Below are 22,543 nucleotides of genomic sequence, written 5' to 3'. Positions count from 1 at the left end.
GAGGAGAAATTTGAAGAAAGATACTTAAAGAGTGATATGGCTAGGTTTTGTGTCTCCACCTGAATCTCACCTGGAATTGTAATTCCCATAATCCCCACATACAAAGGAGAGACTGGGTGGGAGGTGATTGGGTCATGAGGGCGGTTACCCCCACGCTGTTCTCACAATAGTTTAATTGACTCATGATAGTGAGTGAGTTCTCATGAGATCTGTTGGTTTCATAAGGGGCTTTTCCCCCTTTGCTCAGCACTTCTCCCTCCTGCCGCCTTGTGAAAAAGGTGTTTGCTTCCCCATCACCTTCGGCCATGATTGTAAGTTTCCTGAGGCCTCTCCAGCCATGCTGAACTGTAATGTCAATTAAACCTCTTTCCTTTATAAATTACCCAGCCTTGGGCAATTCTTTACAGCCGTATGAAAACAGACTAATACAAAGAGGAAGTCAGAGGACAATTGTCACATTATGAGATTTTTTTTTCCCTATTGGGTACATAATTTTGAATAAGAAAATTATTTCTCTCTAAACTAAGAGTAGGCAAAATACTAATAAGTTTAGCTTTGTGTTGTATGCGTCTTTAATCAGGGAAGATATGAAATATAAAAGAGAAAAAAGCTTTCATGATGAGTTTTATAAATAGATTTCTTACAAGATAACTTTTTCTCTAGCTATGAGCTTACCACTTCAAATGGATGTGATTTGAATACATTTTGTATGGTGAAGAAACAATGAAAATGATTTTTTTAAAAGTTTGAAGTCAAGCAGTCCAGATTTGATAGGTAACTCCATGGTCATCAGGGACCCGGCTTCCTCGTATCTTGATGCTCCATCAACCTACAGCTTCACTTCATGGTTTAATTGAAGTGGCTATATTGTCTGAGGTACATACCCTGGGGTTTGTTGTCTCACACCAGGAAAATTTAGAACACAGACACACATGAGGAGTTTAGGAATGGAGGTTTAATAGGCAGAAGAGAATAGAAAGAGAAACAATTCTCTCTATGGAGAGAGAGGAGTCTCCAAGCAGAAAGGACTGGTGGGTGGCAGATGTGCCAGATTTTATAGTCAGGTTTGAGGAGGCGGTATCTGATTTACATAGGGTTCACAGATTGGTTCCATCAGGTATGACGTTTACATAGCACTTGAGGAAGGTTGGCTGCCCCGCCCTAAATGTATTATGCAAATGAACACTCCCCTTGACCAATGCCATCTTGTCTGTTCCTTACTGTACATGTGAATGATAAAGAGAAGGGAAGATGGGGCTGCCATTTTGAACATGACTGGTACGACTGCCGGCACCTATGTCTGCAGCTCTATTCTACAGGCTGCTCTTTGCTAGAAAGGAAGATTATTTGGGGCTGCTTTTCATTAAAAAGAAAACCTTACTGAGGATTCTCAGACCCTCACTATCTGCCTAAGTAATTTCTTCTTAACTCCTATATCATAATGATGGGTGCTCAAGTTTTAGCCATCATTTCCACAACCCAAGCAATGGAAAAGACAAAAGGGTCTTCTTCCACTGGAGTCATTTCCCATCAGGTGGACTTCTCAAGTGCTCCAGACTAAAATTTACAACCAGAACTTCGTCACCTGGTCCCATTTAGCTGCAAGAGAAGCTAAGAAATGTGGTCTCTCAGAAAGCTAAGCATGTTGCTGCTCTGAGAAAATTCATGGCTCAGTTATTAGAGTAGGAGGAAGGGTAAATGTAGGGAAATAGGTAGAACTTTCTGCTAGAAGGGTGGAAAAATGAGACAGAACCTCCCTGTCCTCATGGGGCTCACAGGGGAGACGGAAGTTAATGGAAGAATCACATCCATACAAGTAAAATCACCACTAGGGTAAGTGGGATGAGAGCCTGTTGTAAACAGATTTGGGAACTGACCAGAGATCTAACTGCAGAGGGGGAGAAGGAGGGAGGAGGGAGAAGGAAGCGCTTCCCAAGAGCAGAGAAAGGTAGGACTCAGACCAGACTAGTAGGGAAGTACCTGACCCTCATGCCCTGAAGGTGAAAGGTACTGATGCTCCTTGTAGCTCCATCTAGGAGTCTTGGGGAATGTTTACCAGAGTGGGGACAGGGATTCCTCATAGCTGGTTTCCACTTTGGAAACATTCTGGCTCTTGATGGGATGTGGACAGGGAGCTTTCAGGTAGGGATAATTGCAGAATTTCATGCAAGAGTGTGGTTGTTCAGATTAGAGTAGTGAAGGCAAAAATGAAGGAAAGTGGGTGGCTTCCAAAAAGAGCCAGCCTGCCCTAAAACACTCAGGGCACATAGCAAGCACTTTCTCTTGAGAAAATCATACCGTGGGATGCTTTCTTCAACCCGGGAAACAATCATTTTCTGATTTCCAGTTCCACCTACTTACTCCTAGGTGGCCAGGTACATTTCTGAAGAAATCAGGTGGCGTTTAGAGACATTGGCTCCCTGCAGTCCACAGCATCATTTAATAATGGGTCTCAGGGTGGTGTTGGGAAGGAAACCAGCCTGGGTCTACCTGAGGCTTGTGACTATTCTTTTTCAGGCCCCCAGCTGAGTTTTCTGATGTGAAAGGGAAGCTCAGGCTGCTGAGCATGCAGAGGCTGGCAGGGGTCTGTGACTAAGGTGTCTGCAGCCGATGGGAGGTAAAGGGGTGGTGGGGACTTAAACAAAGGGATGCTCACTGTTTTACCTGCAGCTGGCACCTGACCCAAAACAGGCCCTTGATATATTTAATATTTACTATAATTATGGGTTAATGCGCTGGTTGTTCTATCAGTCAACTGGAGCAGTGTTAGGGAAGAAAGAAAGGGAGATAAGAAGCCCCTTCCTGGCAGAGGGAAATGCTAGTCCCTAAGGCCTAATGCCCAGAGTTTCAGGATAGTGGCTGCATTATCAGCTACCACTAAGTTTGTTTTCTCCTAATTAATAAACAGTGATACCTGCTAGGGTTCTAAGTTGCAAGCAACAGAAAACAGATTTTGCTATGTTAAGCAGAGACAACATTTAAAGGAGGAATTCGGGTTCACAAGATGGATGAGAAGATGGAGAACCCAACTCGGAAAATGGTCAAGAACCAAGAGAGTCTCAAAGGACCAAAAAGCAGCATCTTCGACACACAGGCCCGACCAAGATGCCACTACTTTGCTACCGGGTTCTGCTGCAGCTGGCACCAGTGAATCCTCACCATCACTTTTTGCAGGCCTCATTCAATCCTGACTGACCAAGCCTAGGGCAGATGTCCATGCTCTGCTTCCAGAGAATCTCCCTGCTATAGCTTCTATATTAGACGGCAAGGTACCAAGTGCCAATATTCAAAACCTAGAGGAGGAATTGGGTGCTGGATGGACAGGAAAGTCGAAGCATACACCACGCATGACATCCTCATGCCCTTGCAGGCACTGTGGTGCACGAGGGTGCGATTATGTTAGTATTCACTCATTTAAAATAAGGGTATTGTCTTGTGTTTTTTGCCTTTACAATCTTCTTGCCCCACACCCATCACATATGCAAACTGCACAACCCAAGTAAAGAGTAGTTGAATGAATAAAATTGCTTTCATCTGTCATCATTCAAATATGTTTATGGAAAAATTTTTTAAAAGTTTAGATTGCTTTGTGACTCCATTATCTTCCCATTTCCTTCTCCCATTCACCTTCCAGGTTTTGTTTCTCAAGGTTTATTCCAGTTCTAAGCTCTTTCCCTGAGCATCCCATCAGCCTCCACGCAGGGGCTGGGGTGAAGTTCACAGCACTAAAGGACTGTGCCTTGGGCCCTTCCCTCTGCTTTCTTCCCAATTCCAGGATGCAACAGAGCCACCCAGTAATTTGTCCTCTTTGTGTATGATGCCTGAATAACATGCCTTTTGAATGGTTCTGATTAAGGGATGAAGGAATTGCATTCTACAATTTGCAAATTCATAATATTCTCAAAGAAATAAACCTTGTGAAGTTAAAATATATTAAATTAAAATATATACCCTGAAAGACCTAAAAGTTACAAGGCTGATTTTGACAGACAGCTTCTACTGCCTTTGGCATTTCAGTAATGACCCTGGAACTGCCACTGACCTGCCTACATGCTTGGTAAAGTGACAGTCTGTTCAGTTTCTTCCCCTATTAAAATGTGCTGGGTGCAGGTGGGAAGGAAGAAAGGGAGGGAAGTAAGGAGAGTGAGGAAGGAAAAAGGAAAGTTAGGTGCCATACAGAAAATACCTACCAAAGATGTTCACATATGAATCCTAAGAACCTGTGAATATATTATGTTATATGGCAGAGGAGAATTCAGGCTGCAAATGGAATTAGGGTTGCTAATCAGCAGACCTTAAACTAAGAGATTATCTTGGGTTGTCTGTGTGAGTCTAACGTAAAAGTGGAAGGGAACGCACGTCAGAGGATATGTGACTACAAAAGCAGGATCTATGAGACACAGCACTGCTGGCTTTCAAGGTGGAGGAAGGGGCCACAAGCCAAGGAATCTGAGTAGCTTCTTGAAGGTGAAGAAGGAAAGGTAACAGACTCTCCCCTAGAACCTCCAGAAGGAACAAATCCCTGCCAACGCCTTGATTTTAGTCCAGTGAGACTCATTTTGGATTTCTGACCTAGATACCTGTAAGGTAATACATTTAGGTTGTTTTAAGCCACCAACAGCCTGTGGTAATTTGTTACCACAGCCACAGGAAACTAATACACAAGCCATAGAGAAGAAGGAAGGCAGCATTTCTTGGTAACATCTGTGGGCCAGGCACTGAGCTAGAAGAACTCATGTGAGAGCTTTACTGGGCTTTTGTGGAGCATTAGGGACATTTGAAGCATATTCTCTCCTAAACAACTGAGATCACTTGGACTTCAAGAAAGGAATGGTCATCTTTATGCAGAAATGCAAAGCCAAAGGTTAGGGTGGGTATTCAGATGGTAAAAGGAGATCAGGGACAGAAAGCAAAATATCCTACTTGTGAGGCAGGAGCCAAGATAGAGTGTCACTGGAAACAGTAAATATGGAAAACCACCCCCTTCATCTAATCCACACGGGACTTGAGCATTTACTACTATGAGCTGGGCACTGGGCAAGATGTAGAGAGATGGGGTGACAGACAAAGGAGGCCTGGGCGCTGTCCACATGAAAATTCAAATTTCAAGAGATGCTCAAATTCCAATCAGGTCCCAATGAGATATCGCTCCACAGCCACTGAGATGGCTGTAATTAAGACAGACAATGAGAAGTATTCGTAAGGATGTGGAACAAACGGACCCCTCACATTGCTGATGGGATTGTCAAATGGTTCAGCCACTTTAGAAAATAGTCTGGCAGCTCCTTAAAAAGTTAAACATAGAGTTACCCTATGACCCAGCAACTCCACTAGTAGGTCCATACCCAAGAGAAATGAAAACACAGCCACACAAAAATATGTACACAAATGTTCATAGCAGCACCATTTATAACAGTTAAAAAGTAACAACAACCTAATTGTCCATCAACAAATGAATAGATAGATAAATCTGGTATATCCTGCATGTTCTCACTCATACATGGGAACTATGATGAGAACGCATGGATACAAAGAAGAGACCAACAGGCACTGCGACCTACTTGGGGGTGGGAAAAGGGAGAGGATCAGAAAAAATAACTATTGGGTACTGGGCTTAGTACCTGAATGATAAAATAATCTGTACAGCAAACCCCAGTGACACGAGTTTACCTATATAACAAACTTGTACGTGTACCCTGGAACCTAAAATAATGGATTTTTTTTTAAATCTGGTACATTTATAAAATGGAATATTATTCAGCTGCAAAAAGGAATAAAGTGCTGTTACATGCTACAACATGGATGAGCCATGTTGTAGAAAAGCATTACACTAAATGAAAGAAGCCAGTAGCAAAAGGCCACATATTATATGATCCTATTTCTTGACATATCCAGAAAATGCAAATCTATAGAGACAGAAAGCAGCTTAGTTATTCCCCAGGGCTGGGGGAAAAGGATGAGGGTATTATGGGGTGGTAGTTAATGGTAAGAGATTTCTCTTGAGGGTTATGAAAAGATTCTAAATTGATTGTAGGGATGGTTACACAATTCTGTGTACACGCTAAACAGACTACTGAGTTATGCTCTTTAAATGCTGAAATTGTATGGTCTGCGATTTTATTTCATACCTCCAAAGAAACATAGAACATAGGGTAAATATAGGCCAAACAAGTTACAAAACGAAAACCTAAGCAGGGCCAGCATAAAACACCAGAGCTAGAATCAAGGTCAAGCAGAGGCAAGCAGAGGCTGCTGTTGGATGCCAGGAAGGTTTGCCTGGGTGACTCTTGCTACGGAGAATTGCTGACTTGAAGATTCTCATTAAGGCTGAGAGCCGAACCCCAAAGAGTAGACTTTCTTCTCCTTAACTAAAGGCATGTGACAAAGCTGAGGTCAGTGGCTCAGAGACCCTCAGTTGTATGGTCCCCTTTGCAATCCCAGGCTTCTGTTAGTGCTGAGACCACAGCAGGTCAGTTCCCGCATGGTGAGAAATGGCTCTAAGTGGGACTGTGCAGATGCATTTTGTTGCATGGTTGCCTTAAACCTCATCTCGAATAACCTTCTCAGTCTTTCCCGTCTTTCAGTTATTCAGAAATCAGAGCTATGGAGGCTTTGTTGAAATGGGGTTAGGCTCACAGAGCTAGCAGAAAAAGGCAGTCTAGTGGCCCTTTTCTGGCTACTTTGGAATTTCCAATGCTTGAGAACCACACAAAAAAAGGGAAATCAAGGAGGAGTGGGAGAGGAGAAGGAGAAACAGAAGGAGAGAAGCAGGGGAAGGGGAAGCGAGGGAGAAGGGGGAAAGAAGGAGAAACAGAAAGGGAAGGGGAGGAGGAGGGGCGCTTGTCCCCTTGTCTTTGTGTTTGCACCACATCTGAGGGGTTGTTTTATCACCGAGGCTGCATGGAACTGGAAGGCCCTGGAAGACAGGCAATGCCCACATGCTCACTGCTCAGAGGTTAAGAGGCTGTCCAAGGTCACCTCAGGCTGCCGAGCATAACGGGAGAGCAGCTCTTTCCCAAGTGCTCTCTCCCGCCACTTCGACAGCTGCATGGGAATGATCTTGAAGCAATCACAGTCCTGTTTGTCTCCTGACAGCCAGTGCCCTTTTGGACTTCACACCCATGAGTGGCAGTGTCATGCTACATTACTTCCAAATGTCATCAGCCACTCCACTTGCCTCTAATTGTGTGTGCACGTATGTGTGTGTGTGCGCGTGCACGCACGCACATGCATACAAGCACACGTAGTGTCATTGTGTCACTGACATCACAGAGGGGGCCTTCAACGCAGCAGACCACACACAGTGCTCTTCTTTGGGAGTTGAACCAGCTTATACGGAAGCAAATATTTGAAGTTTACCAAACATAAACCAAGTAAAACCTAAGTCAATCAAAAGTGACTAAACACTGCTTTAGTCCAAATACATGTTTCTAAAAGGTCACAGCTGGTGTAATTATCCATGCTAGACTTCGCATGCATTCAGCTGTGTGCTTAAGACTGCCAAGAACTGGAATACATTTAGAATCCTTAAATAAGAGTCACCTTGTTTCAGAAAATGCTTGGTTAACTCAGGCTTGGGTGGGGGGTAGGGGTATTGGGGGAAGCCGATTAGAGTTTAATGACACTTCGAGAGAATGTATAGGGAAATTTCTTTGGAAAAGAAATAGAAATACATGTCAGAGCCAATTTCTCATAATATGTAGGTTGAAGCCCTTTTCCTTCAAAGAAAATAAGTCCTGACAAATACAACCACAAAAGAACATAGTGACAAAATGAGCAGCCCAGAAGTCAGGTAAAAGGAGGAAAAAACAAATAACTAAATGCAGGCTGTAACTCGGCCCTCAGAAGCCTGAGACACCTGGGTGTACAAGGGGACTGAGGGGCAATTAGCAAGCAGTTTTTCCCAGTCCCCCGTGCTTCGGCATTTCAATAGGCAGAGCCCCAACCCAAAGTGTCCATCTCAGTAGCATGTGCTGTGTGCAGCGGCAGGTGCAAAACCATGTGACATCTGGAAATGCTGTGCAGGAGTCCTGGGAAGCACCACAGACCATGATGAGCCAAAGGAGAGCAAGAGGCTCCTCACTCTCCAGCCTTGCCTGTGCCTGGGCAGCTCCTCTCCTATCCTTTCCAATATCCACCTACGATTCTGCTTCCACCCAGTGTGAACCCAGAAAATCTAAGACAGGTCTCAGTGAATTTAGAAAGTTTATTTTGCTAAGGTTTAGGACGTGCCTGTGACACAGCCTCAAGAAGTCCTGAGGACGTGCCCAAGGTGGTCGGGCACAGCTTGGTTTTATACATTTTAGGGAGACATGAGACATCAATCAATATATGAAAGAAGTACATTAGTTCAGTCCAGAAAGGCAGAGACAACTCAAAGCAAGCCCCCTATTTCCCCCACGCTGCGGGCTTCCAGGTCACAGGTAGGTGAGAGACAAATGGTTGCACTGAGTTTCTGATAAGTCTTTCCAAAGGAAGCAATCAGAATATGCATCTATCGCTGTAAGCAGAGGGAGGACTTTGGATAGGATAGGAGACTGATTTGCCCTGAGCAGTTCCCAACTTGAAGGGACCCAGGATATTTTCCTTTCACACCAGTGTTGTGAAAACCCTTAGCTTTTTATAAAGTCTGAGGCTCATGCCTGCATTCATGCTTAGATAAGTGTTTACACTCTGGCTCTTTCTGGAGAAGTGGAGGCCAGGCTAAGAGAACCAGGGCTAGGCTTAAGAGGATAGCAGCCTACTCATTAAACTGCAGGACATGGAACTTAGAAAAGTCTGAGAAACAGCAAGGGAGAGAGAACTAGAAGGAATTTGGGGTGCAAGTACCCTGAGGGTAGGGATTTTTGTCTCTAATTCACTCACTATTACACTGTCAGGGTCTAAGAGAGCACCTGGCATATAGTAGATGCTCAATAAATGTTTGTTAGTAAATGAATGAATAAATGAATGAGTGAAGCATCTGGAGATCAAGGGAGATGGCAATGATGAGGCCATGGTCAGTAGCCTGAGAGTTAAGTGGAGCCAGCCAGCAAGGGGGAATGGGTCAGAGCTTGGAGAGACCACCCAAAGCCCTCGAACAGAGACTTGTGGATGGGGGCTGCCACATTCTGTAGGATACTCAGCTTTGTCTGTGGGTGAGAGTGAAACCACCTTTGCAAAAATTATAACCGAGGAAATGATGACAGTGAAAGACATTAGACCTAACCAACTCCATCTTGCTTCTAACCTTTAAGCTGTCCTTGTTCATTCCTGGGTGTAGGGTAAACTAACTTTGGGAGGAAATTTAGTTCATGGTTTGACTCTGAAACAAAATTGATAATGGCCTCTCCTGAAAAGACCCCTTTCTTCCCTGGGGACCAGTCTGCTTTTACAGGACTAACAAATTAGCTACAAGATGAGAACTTTCAGTTTAGGGGTCACTCAGCCTCTGGCTCCAAAAGTCTGAACCTCCCCAAATTGCTCTTCGGGATCACATCACTATTGTAAAACCTAAGATCAGTAGTTAAGATATTTTGCAGACCCTGCACTGGATGGATCAGTTGACATCAGCCAGATCCGTAGTATTCTGGCTCAACCGTTCTGCCATCCCAGGCAGGAACAGAAGACAGCAAGAAAAACTCACTTCGATCCCCTATGATGCCATCTCCAACCTGACCAATCAGCACTCCCCACTTTCCAAGACCCTACCCACCAAATGGTCTTTAAAAATGCTGATCCCGAAATGCTCAGGGAGACTAATTTGAGTAATAATGAAACTCTGGTCTCCTGTACAGTCGACTCTGCATGAATTACCCTTTCTCCGCTGCAATCTTGTTGTCTTGATAAATCGGCTCTGTCTAGGAAGCCGGCAAAGAGAACCCACTGGGTGGTTACAAGAAGGGAGCTGTTGAAGGCATCGATCTTCCCACTGAAGTCCTTCTTGCCTTTCTCCATAGCCAAAATGGCCAAGCTCATACAGAAAATGGTAACTTCTACTATTAAAGAACCCAAAGATGATCCCCAAAACCTTCCCCAGCAAAAATTCAACTGACATCAGGAGAATTGGCACCTGTATAAGTGGAAGTGGGGTCATGGGTAGGCTACAGATAGAACTTTGACTGAATCTGAATGTTTTTACCTTTTAAAAAGAAAAGAAAAGAATGAACTAAAATCTGGACACAGCGTGCTTCGGTAGTGAGGAGTATAGATTCCCCAAAGCCAGACTTCCTGGGCTCACATCTGGGCTCCTGCTTGCTAGCTGCCAGGCCTTGGGCAAGCAACTTTAAGTATCTCTGAGCCTGTAAAATAGGGATAATAAGAGCAACTCTCTCATGCAGTTATGTGAGAGGTAAATAAATTATACTATGTAAATCACTTACATAAGCAATAGCTATTATTATGGATATATGGCAAACTGCTAACATTTGTTAAATATGAGGGTTGGGGCCCAGCACAGTGACTCACTACCATAATCCCAGCATTTTGGGAGGCTGAGGCAGGTGAATAGTTTGAGCCCAAGAGTTGGAGACCAGCCTGGGCAACATAGTGGCCCCCCATCTCTACAAAAATAAAAAATAAAAAAAATTAGCCAGGCGTGGTGGCACACACCTGTAGTCCCAGCTACTTGGGAGGCTGAGGTGGGAGGATCACTTGACCCCAGGAGGTCGAGGTTGCAGTGACCTGAGATCACACCACTGCATTCCAGCCTGGATGACAGAGTTAGACCCCTGTTAAAAAAAAAAAAAAAAAAAAAAAGGAGGGATGGCACAGCAGTATTTAGTTTATAATGATTTTTTATGTTTGAAATAACTGAAGTTAAAGAGAAAACATTTTCCCCCATCAAAGGCATATTTTTATTGTTATGTTCCCAACTCACAAGGAAATTTATAAGCTCTCCAAAGAAACAGAGGACAGGGTAACTACAGGCCAGTGATTCCCGAAGTATGGTCCTGGGTTCAGCAGCATCAGCATCACCTGGGAATTTGTTAGGAATTTGAATTCTCAGGCCTCACCCCAAGGAGCTCCTGGGCTGAGGCCCGGCAGTCTTGTGCTTTAACAAGCACTCCAGGGAACTCTGATACACTAATACAGCCCAGCACCCAAATGAAGAACCATGTGGCTTGAGGTCCCAAAGTAATTCTATATCCCTATCCCTGAATGCCTCTGATACTGGTACTGCCATGGCTGGGGCATCTTTATTGGCATTGCTGGAGAATCCACTCTTCCTAATAACCCTATAACGCCACACATGACTGACTACATTCGTAGGCGTAGCTGGGATAATTAGTTTAGCAGAATGTCCAGAAACTACAATCTCACTCTTCCTGACTGATATGGTTTGGCTCTATGTCCCCACCCAAATCTCATCTTGATGGTAGCTCCCATAATTCCCATGTGTCATGGGAGGGCCAAGTGGGAGGTACTTGAATCATGGGGTGAGTCTTTCCTGTGCTGTAATCTTGATAGTGAATAAGTCTTATGAGATCTGATGGTTTCATAAAGGGGAGATCTCCTGCACACACTATCTTGCCTGCTGCCATGCAAGCTGTGACTTTGCTCCTCCTTTGCCTTCCACCATGATTTTGAGGCCTCCCCAGCCATGTGGAACTGTGAGTCCATTAAACCTCATCTTTTCATTTTTTTTTGACAGAGTCTCACTCTGTTGCCAGGTTGGAGTGCAGTGGTTCGGTCTCCGCTCACTGAAACCTCCACCTCCGGGATTCAAGTGATTCTGCTGACTCAGCCTCCCAAGCAGCTGGGATTACAGGCACGTACCACCACACTCAGCTAATTTTTGTATTTTTAGTAGAGATGGGGTTTCACCACATTGGCCAGGATGGTCTCAATCTCTTTTTTTTTTTTTTTTTTGAGATGGAGTCTTGCTCTGTTGCCCAGGCTGGAGTGCAGTGGTGTGATTTTGGCTCACTGCAAGCTCCGCCTCCCAGGTTCATGCCATTCTCCTGACTTAGCCTCCTGAGTAGCTGGGACTACAGGCGCCTGCCACCACACCTGGCTCATTTTTTTTTTTTTTTAAATTTTTAGTAGAGACGGGGTTTCACCTTGCTAGCCAGGATGGTCTCGATCTCCTGACCTCGTGATCCGCCCGCCTCGGCTTCTCAAAGTGCTGGGATTACAGGCGTGAGCCACCGCGCCTGGCTGGTCTCAATCTCTTGACCTCGTGATCCACCTGCCTCAGCCTCCCAAAGTGCTGGGATTACAGGTGTGAGACACCGCAGCCAGCCTGGGTATGTGTTTATTAGCAGTGTGAGAACAGACTAATACACTGACTCTAGCTGATGGGGTAGACTGGGCTTGACTAAGGTGGCAGGGATGCTTCTTGTGAATTTCTTTTAGTAGGACAGTATTTGACCATAACTCCAGAATGTTTCATTGCTCACGCACAGTGATCTTTTTTTTTTTTTTTTTTTTTTTGAGACGGAGTCTCGCTCTGTCGCCCAGGCTGGAGTGCAGTGGCCGGATTTCAGCTCACTACAAGCTCCGCCTCCCGGGTTCACGCCATTCTCCTGCCTCAGCCTCCCGAGTAGCTGGGACTACAGGCGCCCGCCACCTCGCCCGGCTAGTTTTTTTTTTTTGTATTTTTTTTAGTAGAGACGGGGTTTCACCGTGTTAGCCAGGATGGTCTCGATCTCCCGACCTCGTGATCCGCCCGTCTCGGCCTCCCAAAGTGCTGGGATTACAGGCTTGAGCCACCGCGCCCGGCCCACGCACAGTGATCTTAATCTCTCAGATTCTCTCATTGCCTCCATTCTCCAACCAAGGCATGCTACACAGATGCCTGTAATAACCCTTGAGCCTGAGAAGTAGCCTGGGGCGGAAACATCTGTCTTATCCTTGCCCAGACCCCAGCATTCTTAGGCAGGGAAATTCCAGTGGTGATTGTTTAAAAATGTGAGAGAACTATCAAAATGCTATAAAAGCATCTTTGTAGATAGTAACATAGATAAAATAAAAAGTATGGAATGTGTTCTACAATCGTATATACCTTGTAAATTTATCATCAGTCTAGACGTTAAAACAAAGACAAATTGTGAGCATTTTCTCCAGGGAAAAGCTGCATAGGGTTAGATGTAGAAGAAAATGATGGTTTGAGATGATTTAGTCACTTTATCAGTGAATATGGGAGTGATACCTAATAAATATTTGCTGAATGAATCAATAAAATGGGTCATTTGTAGTACACACCCATTTCTCGTCACACACACACATTAACAACACTCTGTCAATCTGTCTACTGCTGGGCATTAGGCCATGTCCTTTCCTGTGAAGGTGGACATTTTTAGATATTCACAAGCCGCTATTAAAATTTTCCAAAGAAGAGTACAAAAAAGTATGCAAAGATAGAAGAGCCAACCTCCAGAAAAGTAGAGAAGGAGGAGTATAAAAATAAAGTGGTGCTCAATGAGCAATGATGAAACTCGACTTCCTTCTAATAAAATTAATGATAATGAACTCCTGATCTACAGAGCTGACTGCTTGTGAGCAATGAAAGGACTTGAGGGGTGGGAATCTCAAATGTCAGCAAAGTTAACTACAAAGAAGGACCTTAAGTGGATCAATCAGGGTTGAACTACTAGATAGAAGGATTAAGTGGCTAATAAAAGGGATGTTCTACTGACCTCTAACACAGGAGGGAGGAGATAATGAGATAAGTAAAGCTGGTGAGGATAATAAGACTGTAATTATGGCCAAGTTCAAACTACCGAGTGAGTGTACATTAGAAAACCATTCAGATAACATGGAGAGAGAGGAAATCTTGGCCCCCGGAAGCTAATGCTGCCTCCAGTGCTTGAGATGCTCCCGGCTGCATCTCTCTCTGACCAAGGTGAAAATAAAACCATCACAATTAATGGATGTTTCAAATCCATTAAATTGGTGGTGTGGCTCAATGTGCAGAAAAGAGAAGGCCAAAAGAAGTAAAGCCTCATTATCAGGAGAAACCAATCATGCTCAGAAGTCAAGCCATAGTCATCATTTTAAACCGTCACTGCCATGGCCACTGCCCGTGGGCTTTTATGGAGTTTCTGCTATGTTTAGAGTGGTGATGTAGGCATTGTACATTCTGGGATGCTTGAGAAACACACACATACACTCTCACTCACTCACTCACACAGGGTGAGTTCCCCAGGCTGGAATAAAAAACTTGGCAAATGTACAGGTTTATTCTTTCTGAATGTGAGAATTTAGAGTCTGAGGATAAAGCAGCAAACACAAATGCATTAAAGGAAGAGCATTTGGTTGGGGACGAGCGCGCAGTCTCCCTCTGCATCTGGAGCGCTGGGTTTTCTGTGGAATGTTTTATATAATTGTTTGCTTAATCTCTCGGGTGAAATAAACGTATGGCAGCTTTACTACACTATTGATTCAAATGATTACTGTAATGACAGAGCTATCCAGGGAGTTGTCACTGGGCTTTGCGAGACGTCCTGACGGCTGTCATGTGCGTTATTAAGGAGCACTCTGAAAAGAAAACTGTTCCCTGCATGTCCTGAGCCAGAATCACTGACAGCCCTGCTGGGTCTGGTGCTCAGGGCCCTGGACTTGGGCCTGGGCTGTCATAAACCAAAAGGGAAGTATTCGGTGGGTCTGCAACTGTGAGGTCAGTGTATTCAGTGGACCGACCCCAGTAAACTCAGGTTCCTTGTTTCAGGATCTGTGGTCCTAAAGACATGATTGGACATTCACAGACGGGCAGGAACAGTTTACAGGACAAGGTCCTTGCAGGAAACAGACACGCTCCCTTAGATCCTGAAAAGAATTGGAGGAAGGGCCTGTTTACAGGTGAGGGCAGGGTTAAGGGAACTAACAAGGGATAATGAGGCACCCAGGGAGCAGCCTTGCAGGAACCACAGGAAGCCTTTTTGTCTCTAGGACAGAAAGGGCATGGGGAGCAAACCATGCTGTAAGAGCCTGCTGGCACTGGCACATAAGGGCACATGCAAAGAAGTGCATCACTCTCCCCTCCTGCCTGGCCCATGCCGGTGCCTCTCCCAGGACTGAATCCCAACAGAGGCCAGAGGCGTCCAAGGGCTCAGCTTCTTGGGACATGGAGGGCAAAGTAGATGAGGGCAAAAAACAGATCTGGGCGTGAAGAGAACCAGCCCCCACACAACTCGAGGGCTCAGCATGCAAAAGAAGAGGTGAGGGCAGGCCCGAACGGCTGGTAGACAATACAAAGCTACAAGGAGCAGCCACAGCATTGTACAGACATCCCACCAATGCCCTGATACCAGCATGAGGGACAATGAAGAAGACACTTCCCATTGCAGAAGGGAGGACTGGCCGCCAACCTGGGATTTACAGTCATGCAGACCTGGGATCAAGTCCTGGCTCAGCCTCATACTGGCTGTCTCCCCTTGAGTGAACTACTAACCTCCCCAAGGCTCAGTTTGCACTCCTGGAAAAGTAGCATCATATAGGATTATGTGAAATTCGATAATGCTTGTAAAGAACTCAGCCCATTTCTTGGTTTATAGGAAATGCTCCAAGATGGCAGTTATTTATATAAATTAAGAAATCAGAATTCCACTGAAGCTGTTTAAGCAGAAAGGGAAGTGTATCATAAGGTTAAGGGATATCTGGTAGGACTCAGAGGCAGGGCATGCACCATCTGCAGAAAGAAGCCATTGGCAGGACTTGAGTGTCCATTCTCTGTTGCATGGTTCTGCTTCTTTTTTTTTTTTTTTTTTTTTTTTTGAGACGGAGTCTTGCTCTGTCACCCAGGCTGGAGTGCAGTGGTGCGATCTTGGCTCACGGCAACCTCCACCTCCTGGGTTCAAGCAATTATCCTGCCTCAGCTTCCCAAGTAGCTGTGATTACAGGTGCCTGCCACCGTGCCTGGCTAATTTTGTATTTTTAGTAGAGATGGGGTTTCATCATGCTGGCCAGGCTGGTCTCAAATTCCTGACCTCATGATCTGCCTGCCTCGGCCTCCCAAAGTACTGGGATTACAGGTGTGAGCCACTGCGTCCAGCAAAGGTTCTGCTTCTTTCTGTACATTTTCATACTTCTCTGGGCACTGGCTTTCTCTGACTATCCACACAGTGGACTGTGACCACCTCATATGGTTTCTGAATACTGTATAACCATAATAATTCCCAGTCACCCAGGATCGCTCCCTGGCTGATCCTCAGGCCTAGCTCTGAATTCCTGAGAGAGAGACTTCATAGAACTATTTCAGGGCAGGAGTCCCCCACTGGTCCCGTCTCCCTTCGTGTGCTGACCCGGCCACTGGCCCCTGCAGATCCACTCTGCATCCCTTGCCACCTAATCCCTGCCCTGTTCCTCGCCTTTGGCTTCTGCTTTGGGTCTGCAGTGGAGAGCCCAGGGAGGGTACTAAAGGAGAGGAAGAGGATGAGGTCAGGGCTCTCTCCCCAACAGAGTCCACTGATGATGCTCTGCCCCAACGTCAAGCTTCATTCGAGTAGACCCTGTCTGCAAGACTCTCAGGTTTCAATAAACTGCTTACCCCTGAGGATAGCCCTGCTGTTGCAGACCCTCAGTCACCAAACTATCCCTTGTGGTTTCCCTACACTCTGCCCACACACGTGTAAATTGCCCCTTTGTTAAACCTTCCTCCATTGATTTAAATGTGCCCATTCATTTCCTGCTGGGACCAAGAACAACCCACTTGGCCGAGGAATGGAGTTAAAGACTCTAAAAAACAGGAGGCTCCTGGGCTGTCTACCTGGTGGGTACTCCTATGGAGGTAGGGAAGTGATTCGAGGGTGGGAGGCTCAACTGTGTTGTTATTGTGTTGCGGTAGTTTTATTATTAATAGGATTATAAACATCATGCATTGTTAGAACTTCTACCCCTCTCAACAACTGGATGTTAGACTGGAGTCAGCCTCCATGCCCCACACAAATCAAATGCAAATAGGCCTCCAAGAATATAGCCATGAATATCACAGTGGCTTTACCCTGCGCTTCTCCCCTTCAGCTCCTTATAGGAGCCTCAACAGTCCTTAATCTGGATTCTTTGCCTTTGAGAAAAATATTCTGAAAAATCTCAGTAATCCCCAGTTTCTTGGGCCAAGTGGTAACACTAATAGAACTCTGGGGGACCCAGAACTAACTTAGCAGCTCAGAGAACACGGGAGGTTTAGGTACAAGGAGATGTCTCTAACTCCTGGCAAGGCAGAGCATGCAGCTCTCTCCCCAGATAACAGGACTTTCAGGATCACTGTCGACCCATGTGAAAGCATCGCAAATTGTGTAACTGGAGCTGCCCAAACCTTAAATCCTAGTCTCTGTCATTCCAGCCCGTCACAAACCCTCTCTACTCTCCTTTCCACCTAGAAAATATACTCTCTTGTCAGTGATTAAATAAACCCACTAACCTGCTTCCAAGATTAAGTAGAGGTTATTTCTATTTAACTGTTCACAATGCACCAGAAATTGCTGAGGGCACTGGATGCAAAATGCAATCCGGGCTCCCTGTTTTCTCCTCCTGCTCTAAGATAACACGCTTGCTATAAAGAAATAGCGTGACCCCCCAGTGCTGGGGTTAAACATGCACATTCTTGATGACAAAGTATGTCCTTTCACATAGCCAAGGTCATTTTTGTAAAATTAAAACCAAACGTCAAGTGGAATTATTTTTCCTGACCAGGAATAGGCTTATTGGATGAAAATGAAAAGTGGAGAAAGTAAGGATTAATTTACCAAGCCAGTCATTTTCCTTTATTTTCTTTTCTACCTCAGTTAAATATTTGTGATTCTGGCATGAGGGCCCCTCTCCAAGCTCAGTGTTTTCCTACGCTTGATCCTGCATCAGAGTTACTGACATGACCTGTTGCCATGGAAACAATGGTGAGATCTCTCATGGTGCCCAGCACAGGAGACTTTCTGTTGACTTTAGGGGAATTAGATCTGGCTGAAAAATCTAATTCTGTTACTTACTAGCTGTGTGACCTCGGGCACATTAGTGTACCTCTCTGAGTCTTAGTTTCCTCATCTGAAAATTGGAATTAGTAATAACAGCTCTAAGAGTTTTTATAAGAATAAACGGGATCATGTAGGTAAAGTAATTGCTGCATTTTCTGGCACCATATGTGTTCAGTAAATGTTAGGTGCTTCTGTTGTTATTAGATATTGGGAAGTTAGAACATTTATTCTATTCAGTCATTTGTTCATTTATAATCTCATTTATTCATTTCATACATAATTATTAAACCCCACTATGTTGCAGACACCACTCAAGATGCTGAAGATAAAAAAGTGAGAAAAATGGACAAAGTTCTGCCTTCATGAAGTTCACATTCTAGTGAGGAAAACAGATAATTAACAATAAACTATATGTATATGAAATATATAATCTTACTGTGATAAATGCTGTAAAAAAACTTAGAATGGGAGAAGGGTAAGAGGGGAAAGGGGCCAGTCTGCAGGGGCAGGGGAAGCTATTGCAGACAGCATCCTCTCCAAGGAGGAGACATTTGAGGAGAGACAAGAAAGGCATAGGGGGATAAGCCTTCTCAAGCATGGGGAAGAGCATTGCAGCAGGAGGGAACAGCAAGGGCAAGGGCAGGTGACGAGTGGAATGGCAAGGCGACTGGTGGGGCTGGAGCAAAGAGAGGGAGGGGGAGCATTGTGGAGCCTTAATGCAAGGTCACAAGGACACTTGCCAGGGCCTGACCTCTGAACATGATCTAAATGAAGTAGTCAGAGCTGCGACAGGAAACAATAGAGCAGGGTGGTGGAGACAGAAAGCCCGGGACCCCTACCGCCTGTAAGAGAACCTCAGCTCTGCCCTTACCAGCTGTAGGACGGGGGCCTTGTTACTGGCATGGTACCTCAACCAGCAGCAGTGGCATCCCCTGGCAGTTTATTAGAAATGCAGAATCTCAATTCAGCCCTGCCAGGTCAGAATCTGCATTTCCACCAGGTCCCCAGGGGATTTACAAACTCCTTAATATTTGAGAAGCACTGGCCTAGCGCTTGGTATTTAACCTCGCTAGGTCTCTGAGGCCCCATCTGCAAAATGGGTACAGCAGTCTCCCTTTATTTGTGGTTTCACTTTCTGCAGTTTCAGTTACATGAAGTCAATCACAGTGCAAAATTATTAAACAGAAAATCCCAGAAACAAGTAATTTGTAAGTTTTAAGTTACACACCATTCTGAAAAACATGATGAAATCTCCTGCCATCCCACTCCATCCCACCCAGTGTGTGAATCTCCCCTGTGTCCAGCATAGCCGCACTGTCCATGTTGCTGGCCATTAGTCACTTAGTAGTCACATTGATTATGAAATGGACAGATTACAAGTAGAAGCGTGAATACGGTAAAACAGATGTTGAGAGAGAGAGACCACGTTCACAAAACTTTCATTACAGTATATTGTTATAATTATTCCATTTGAGTATGGGTTGTTGTTAATCTCTTACTGTGCCTAATTTGTAAATTAAACTTTATTATAGGTATGTATATATAGAAAGAAATATGTATGTATAGGGTTCAGTTCTATCCTTGGCTTCAGGCATCCACTAAGGGTCTTAGAATGAACCTCCCCTGGATAACAGCTGGCTACTGTATAACAACAGTAGCTCTCTCATAAGGTTATTGTGATTTTTAAATAAGCTTGTGGTCATAAAACACTCAGCCTTGTGCTTGGCACATTGTAATGGCCCAAAGGATCTTAGTTTTTGCAATGAATCTCTGGTGGGATTAAACCTGGGGGCTGTCACTGTTTTGACTTCCTCAAGACCCACTTGAAACTTGCAACAGAGGAACAGTGCTTGTTGCTGCTTCACCTGCTCTTGAGGCTGATGGCTCCAGAAGGACCTGTCCCCCTTGGCTATAAACCACAGGAGCCCTATCGTCAGTAGTACCCGTAGTGGTGAACATGGTTTATGGGATCTGCCCTCCCTCTTTGTCCACTATCTCCTGTGGTTCACAGCCCTCACTAATTATTTTCCTCCGTGGAAGCTAACTGGCTAGGGAGAGGCTCAAACCTGGAATCCTGGCCTTGATACCACCATGTTTCCAAATGCGGAGAGGATTTCTCTAGCCAAGATGGCAGCTGTCAAATCCGCCTCGTTCCCAGCGGCATAACTATAAATCTCCAAACCACAATTATGTAGAAAAATGAAATCTGTTAATTAAATATGAGCTTGTAACTTTCAATCAAACCCCACTGGCACATATCACAGAGTGGTTTAGCAGTTGGCTCTGAAGACAGACTCTGGTTTTGAACTCCAGCTCAACCATGTAGCTTACTTGCTGCGGTTTCTTAACTTCTATAGTTTAATTTCCTTATCTGAAACTGGGCGAGGGGGATGATAAGAATACCTACTTCATAGATAATACACATAATAAACTTTTAAAAATCCTGAAAGACACTAAACATTCTAAAGATGTTAGTAGTCACGATTCTTATTTCTCTTTCTAGTTGTGCTGCATGCGGATTCCAAGAGGAAACATTCTCAGAAAAATGGAACCCATTCTTCAGGTGAGGGAATGTGGAGAGTGATATTCTCCTGTTAGTATGGACAAGAGATGACAAAATTGAACTAGGGTGATCACAATGAGAATAAAGAGAAGCAAACACATTCAGGAGGTATTTCTGGGTCCGTAGGACTTCACGACCTCTTGAGCACAGTGGCGAAGGAAAGACAGATTTAAGGTTTCTAGTCTATATTCATATATGGACAGTGATGACTATATCCCACGGGGAACATAGAGAAAGGTTCATCCAAAAAAAAGGACAAGTCCAAAGGCAGTCTACAAACTTCAGGGGAGTACATGTTCTGGACAATCAATGTGTACCTGTTCAAAATGCAAGGTTCAGTAAATGTAAGAAAATGTGCCAAGTTAATTAGTCATCAGGGAAATGCAAAGTAAAAGCACAATGACATACTAGAATGGCTAAAGGACCAATGATAGCAAGGATTGATGAAGATGTGAAGGAACTGAAACTCTCATTCACTGCAGGTGGGAGTATAAATTAACATACTGCTTCGGAAAAATGTTTGGTAGTATTTATCAAGGCTAAAATACGTTAGCAATTCCACTCCTGGTTATATGAATAGTCCACAAAAATACATGTATGAAAATGTTCAGTTATTCACAAAAACTGGTAACAAGATAATAATGTCTTAAATGTAGAATGAATAAATTGCAATGTCCTCATACTATTATCTGAAATTGTCACCTAATAAGTGCACAGCAATGGAAAATAATAAACCACTGCATATCATAGACAAAATATTGACTTTAAATGTTTAGATAGACACACAAGAAAAGTTCTGAATGATGATGTTTACATGAAGTACAAGAACAGGCAAAACTAATAAGAAAAAAAAATGTCATTATATAACATTTCTGTCTGTATACTGAACCTGTATGCATTTTACTTTGTGAAGGTTATAGCTCAGTATAAAAGTAAACTTTAAAAAAGAACACAGGGCTAAAATCTTGGAGCAGTTCTTGGAACTGGAAGCCACACACATAAGAAGAGCTGGAAATTCTGGTATGCACTAGAACTGCAAGGCTGGAGTGGCAATTAAGTATTCAAAATGAGTTACTGGCTCTAACAGAACTATCAAACACTGCTTAAGGTCATTCTTGGAATTCATAGTGGTTTTGGTGTTTGTCAATTCTGGTCCCAGTGGAATCTGTAATAAGCCTCCAGAAGGAGCTGAACCGTACAAAGAGAAGGGTGTGTCTCATAAATTATCCTCAGGAACTCCAGGGAGCCTGGAAGGGCTGTGTGTATATCACAGGGCTGCCACAAGAGGGCACTGCCTCTGCCAGGAGGCGGTGGCTCAAGTGGCTCTCAAGGGATGCCCTTATCACCACCCACCTCAACCGGGACCCAGGAGTTCGGAGCTCTTCCCAGCAAGAGCAACAGATGGTACATCCACCCGAGGTGGGACTGTGATGTGGATTCTTCTGCCGGGGAGGCTTCAATTAAACTGCTTCCTTCTCTGGGTCTCACCTTCTTCAGGTGCAAAAAAAAAAAAAAGAGAAAGAAACAGCCACTAGTGGTTTCTTCTAGTTCTACAAATTCCAACAGTTTAGATACTGTAGCTCAAGTATCCCCTCTATTGCTGTCTGTTTATTCATGAAGTATCTATTGAACACCTACTACGTGTATTGGGGACATAACAGTGAAGAAGACAGAAATAGCTGCTGTCCATATAGAACTTTAAATAAGGGAGAAAGACAGGAAGCAGGATGTGTTCAGATTATAGTTATGACAAGTTATGAGGAAAATGACAAGGATGATGTGGAGGGCAATGATTTTAGACAAGGCGGTCAGGGACTGCCTCTGTAAGGAGCTTATGTTAAAATTGAGGCTTAAATAATAGGAAGAAAGTGGCCATCCAAATAGCTGCGGGACGAGCCTAGCACAGAGGAGAGTAAGTGTCAGGTCCAGGGTGGGGAGCACACTCGCTCTCTGCCACCCAGCACAAGTCACTTATAGGGCTGGGGCTTAGAAGCACCTAGTCCGCCTCTGCACTTTTTACTTAATATCACCTTTTACTTAAATTAATGCCCTCTGGTCTTCCACCTCCTCTCAGCAAGGAGAGGAAACAGCA

This window comes from Macaca mulatta, chromosome 20, assembly GCF_049350105.2.
Source record: "Macaca mulatta isolate MMU2019108-1 chromosome 20, T2T-MMU8v2.0, whole genome shotgun sequence".
NCBI classification, from domain to species: domain Eukaryota; kingdom Metazoa; phylum Chordata; class Mammalia; order Primates; family Cercopithecidae; genus Macaca; species Macaca mulatta.
Note: the sequence above shows the minus strand (reverse complement) of the source record.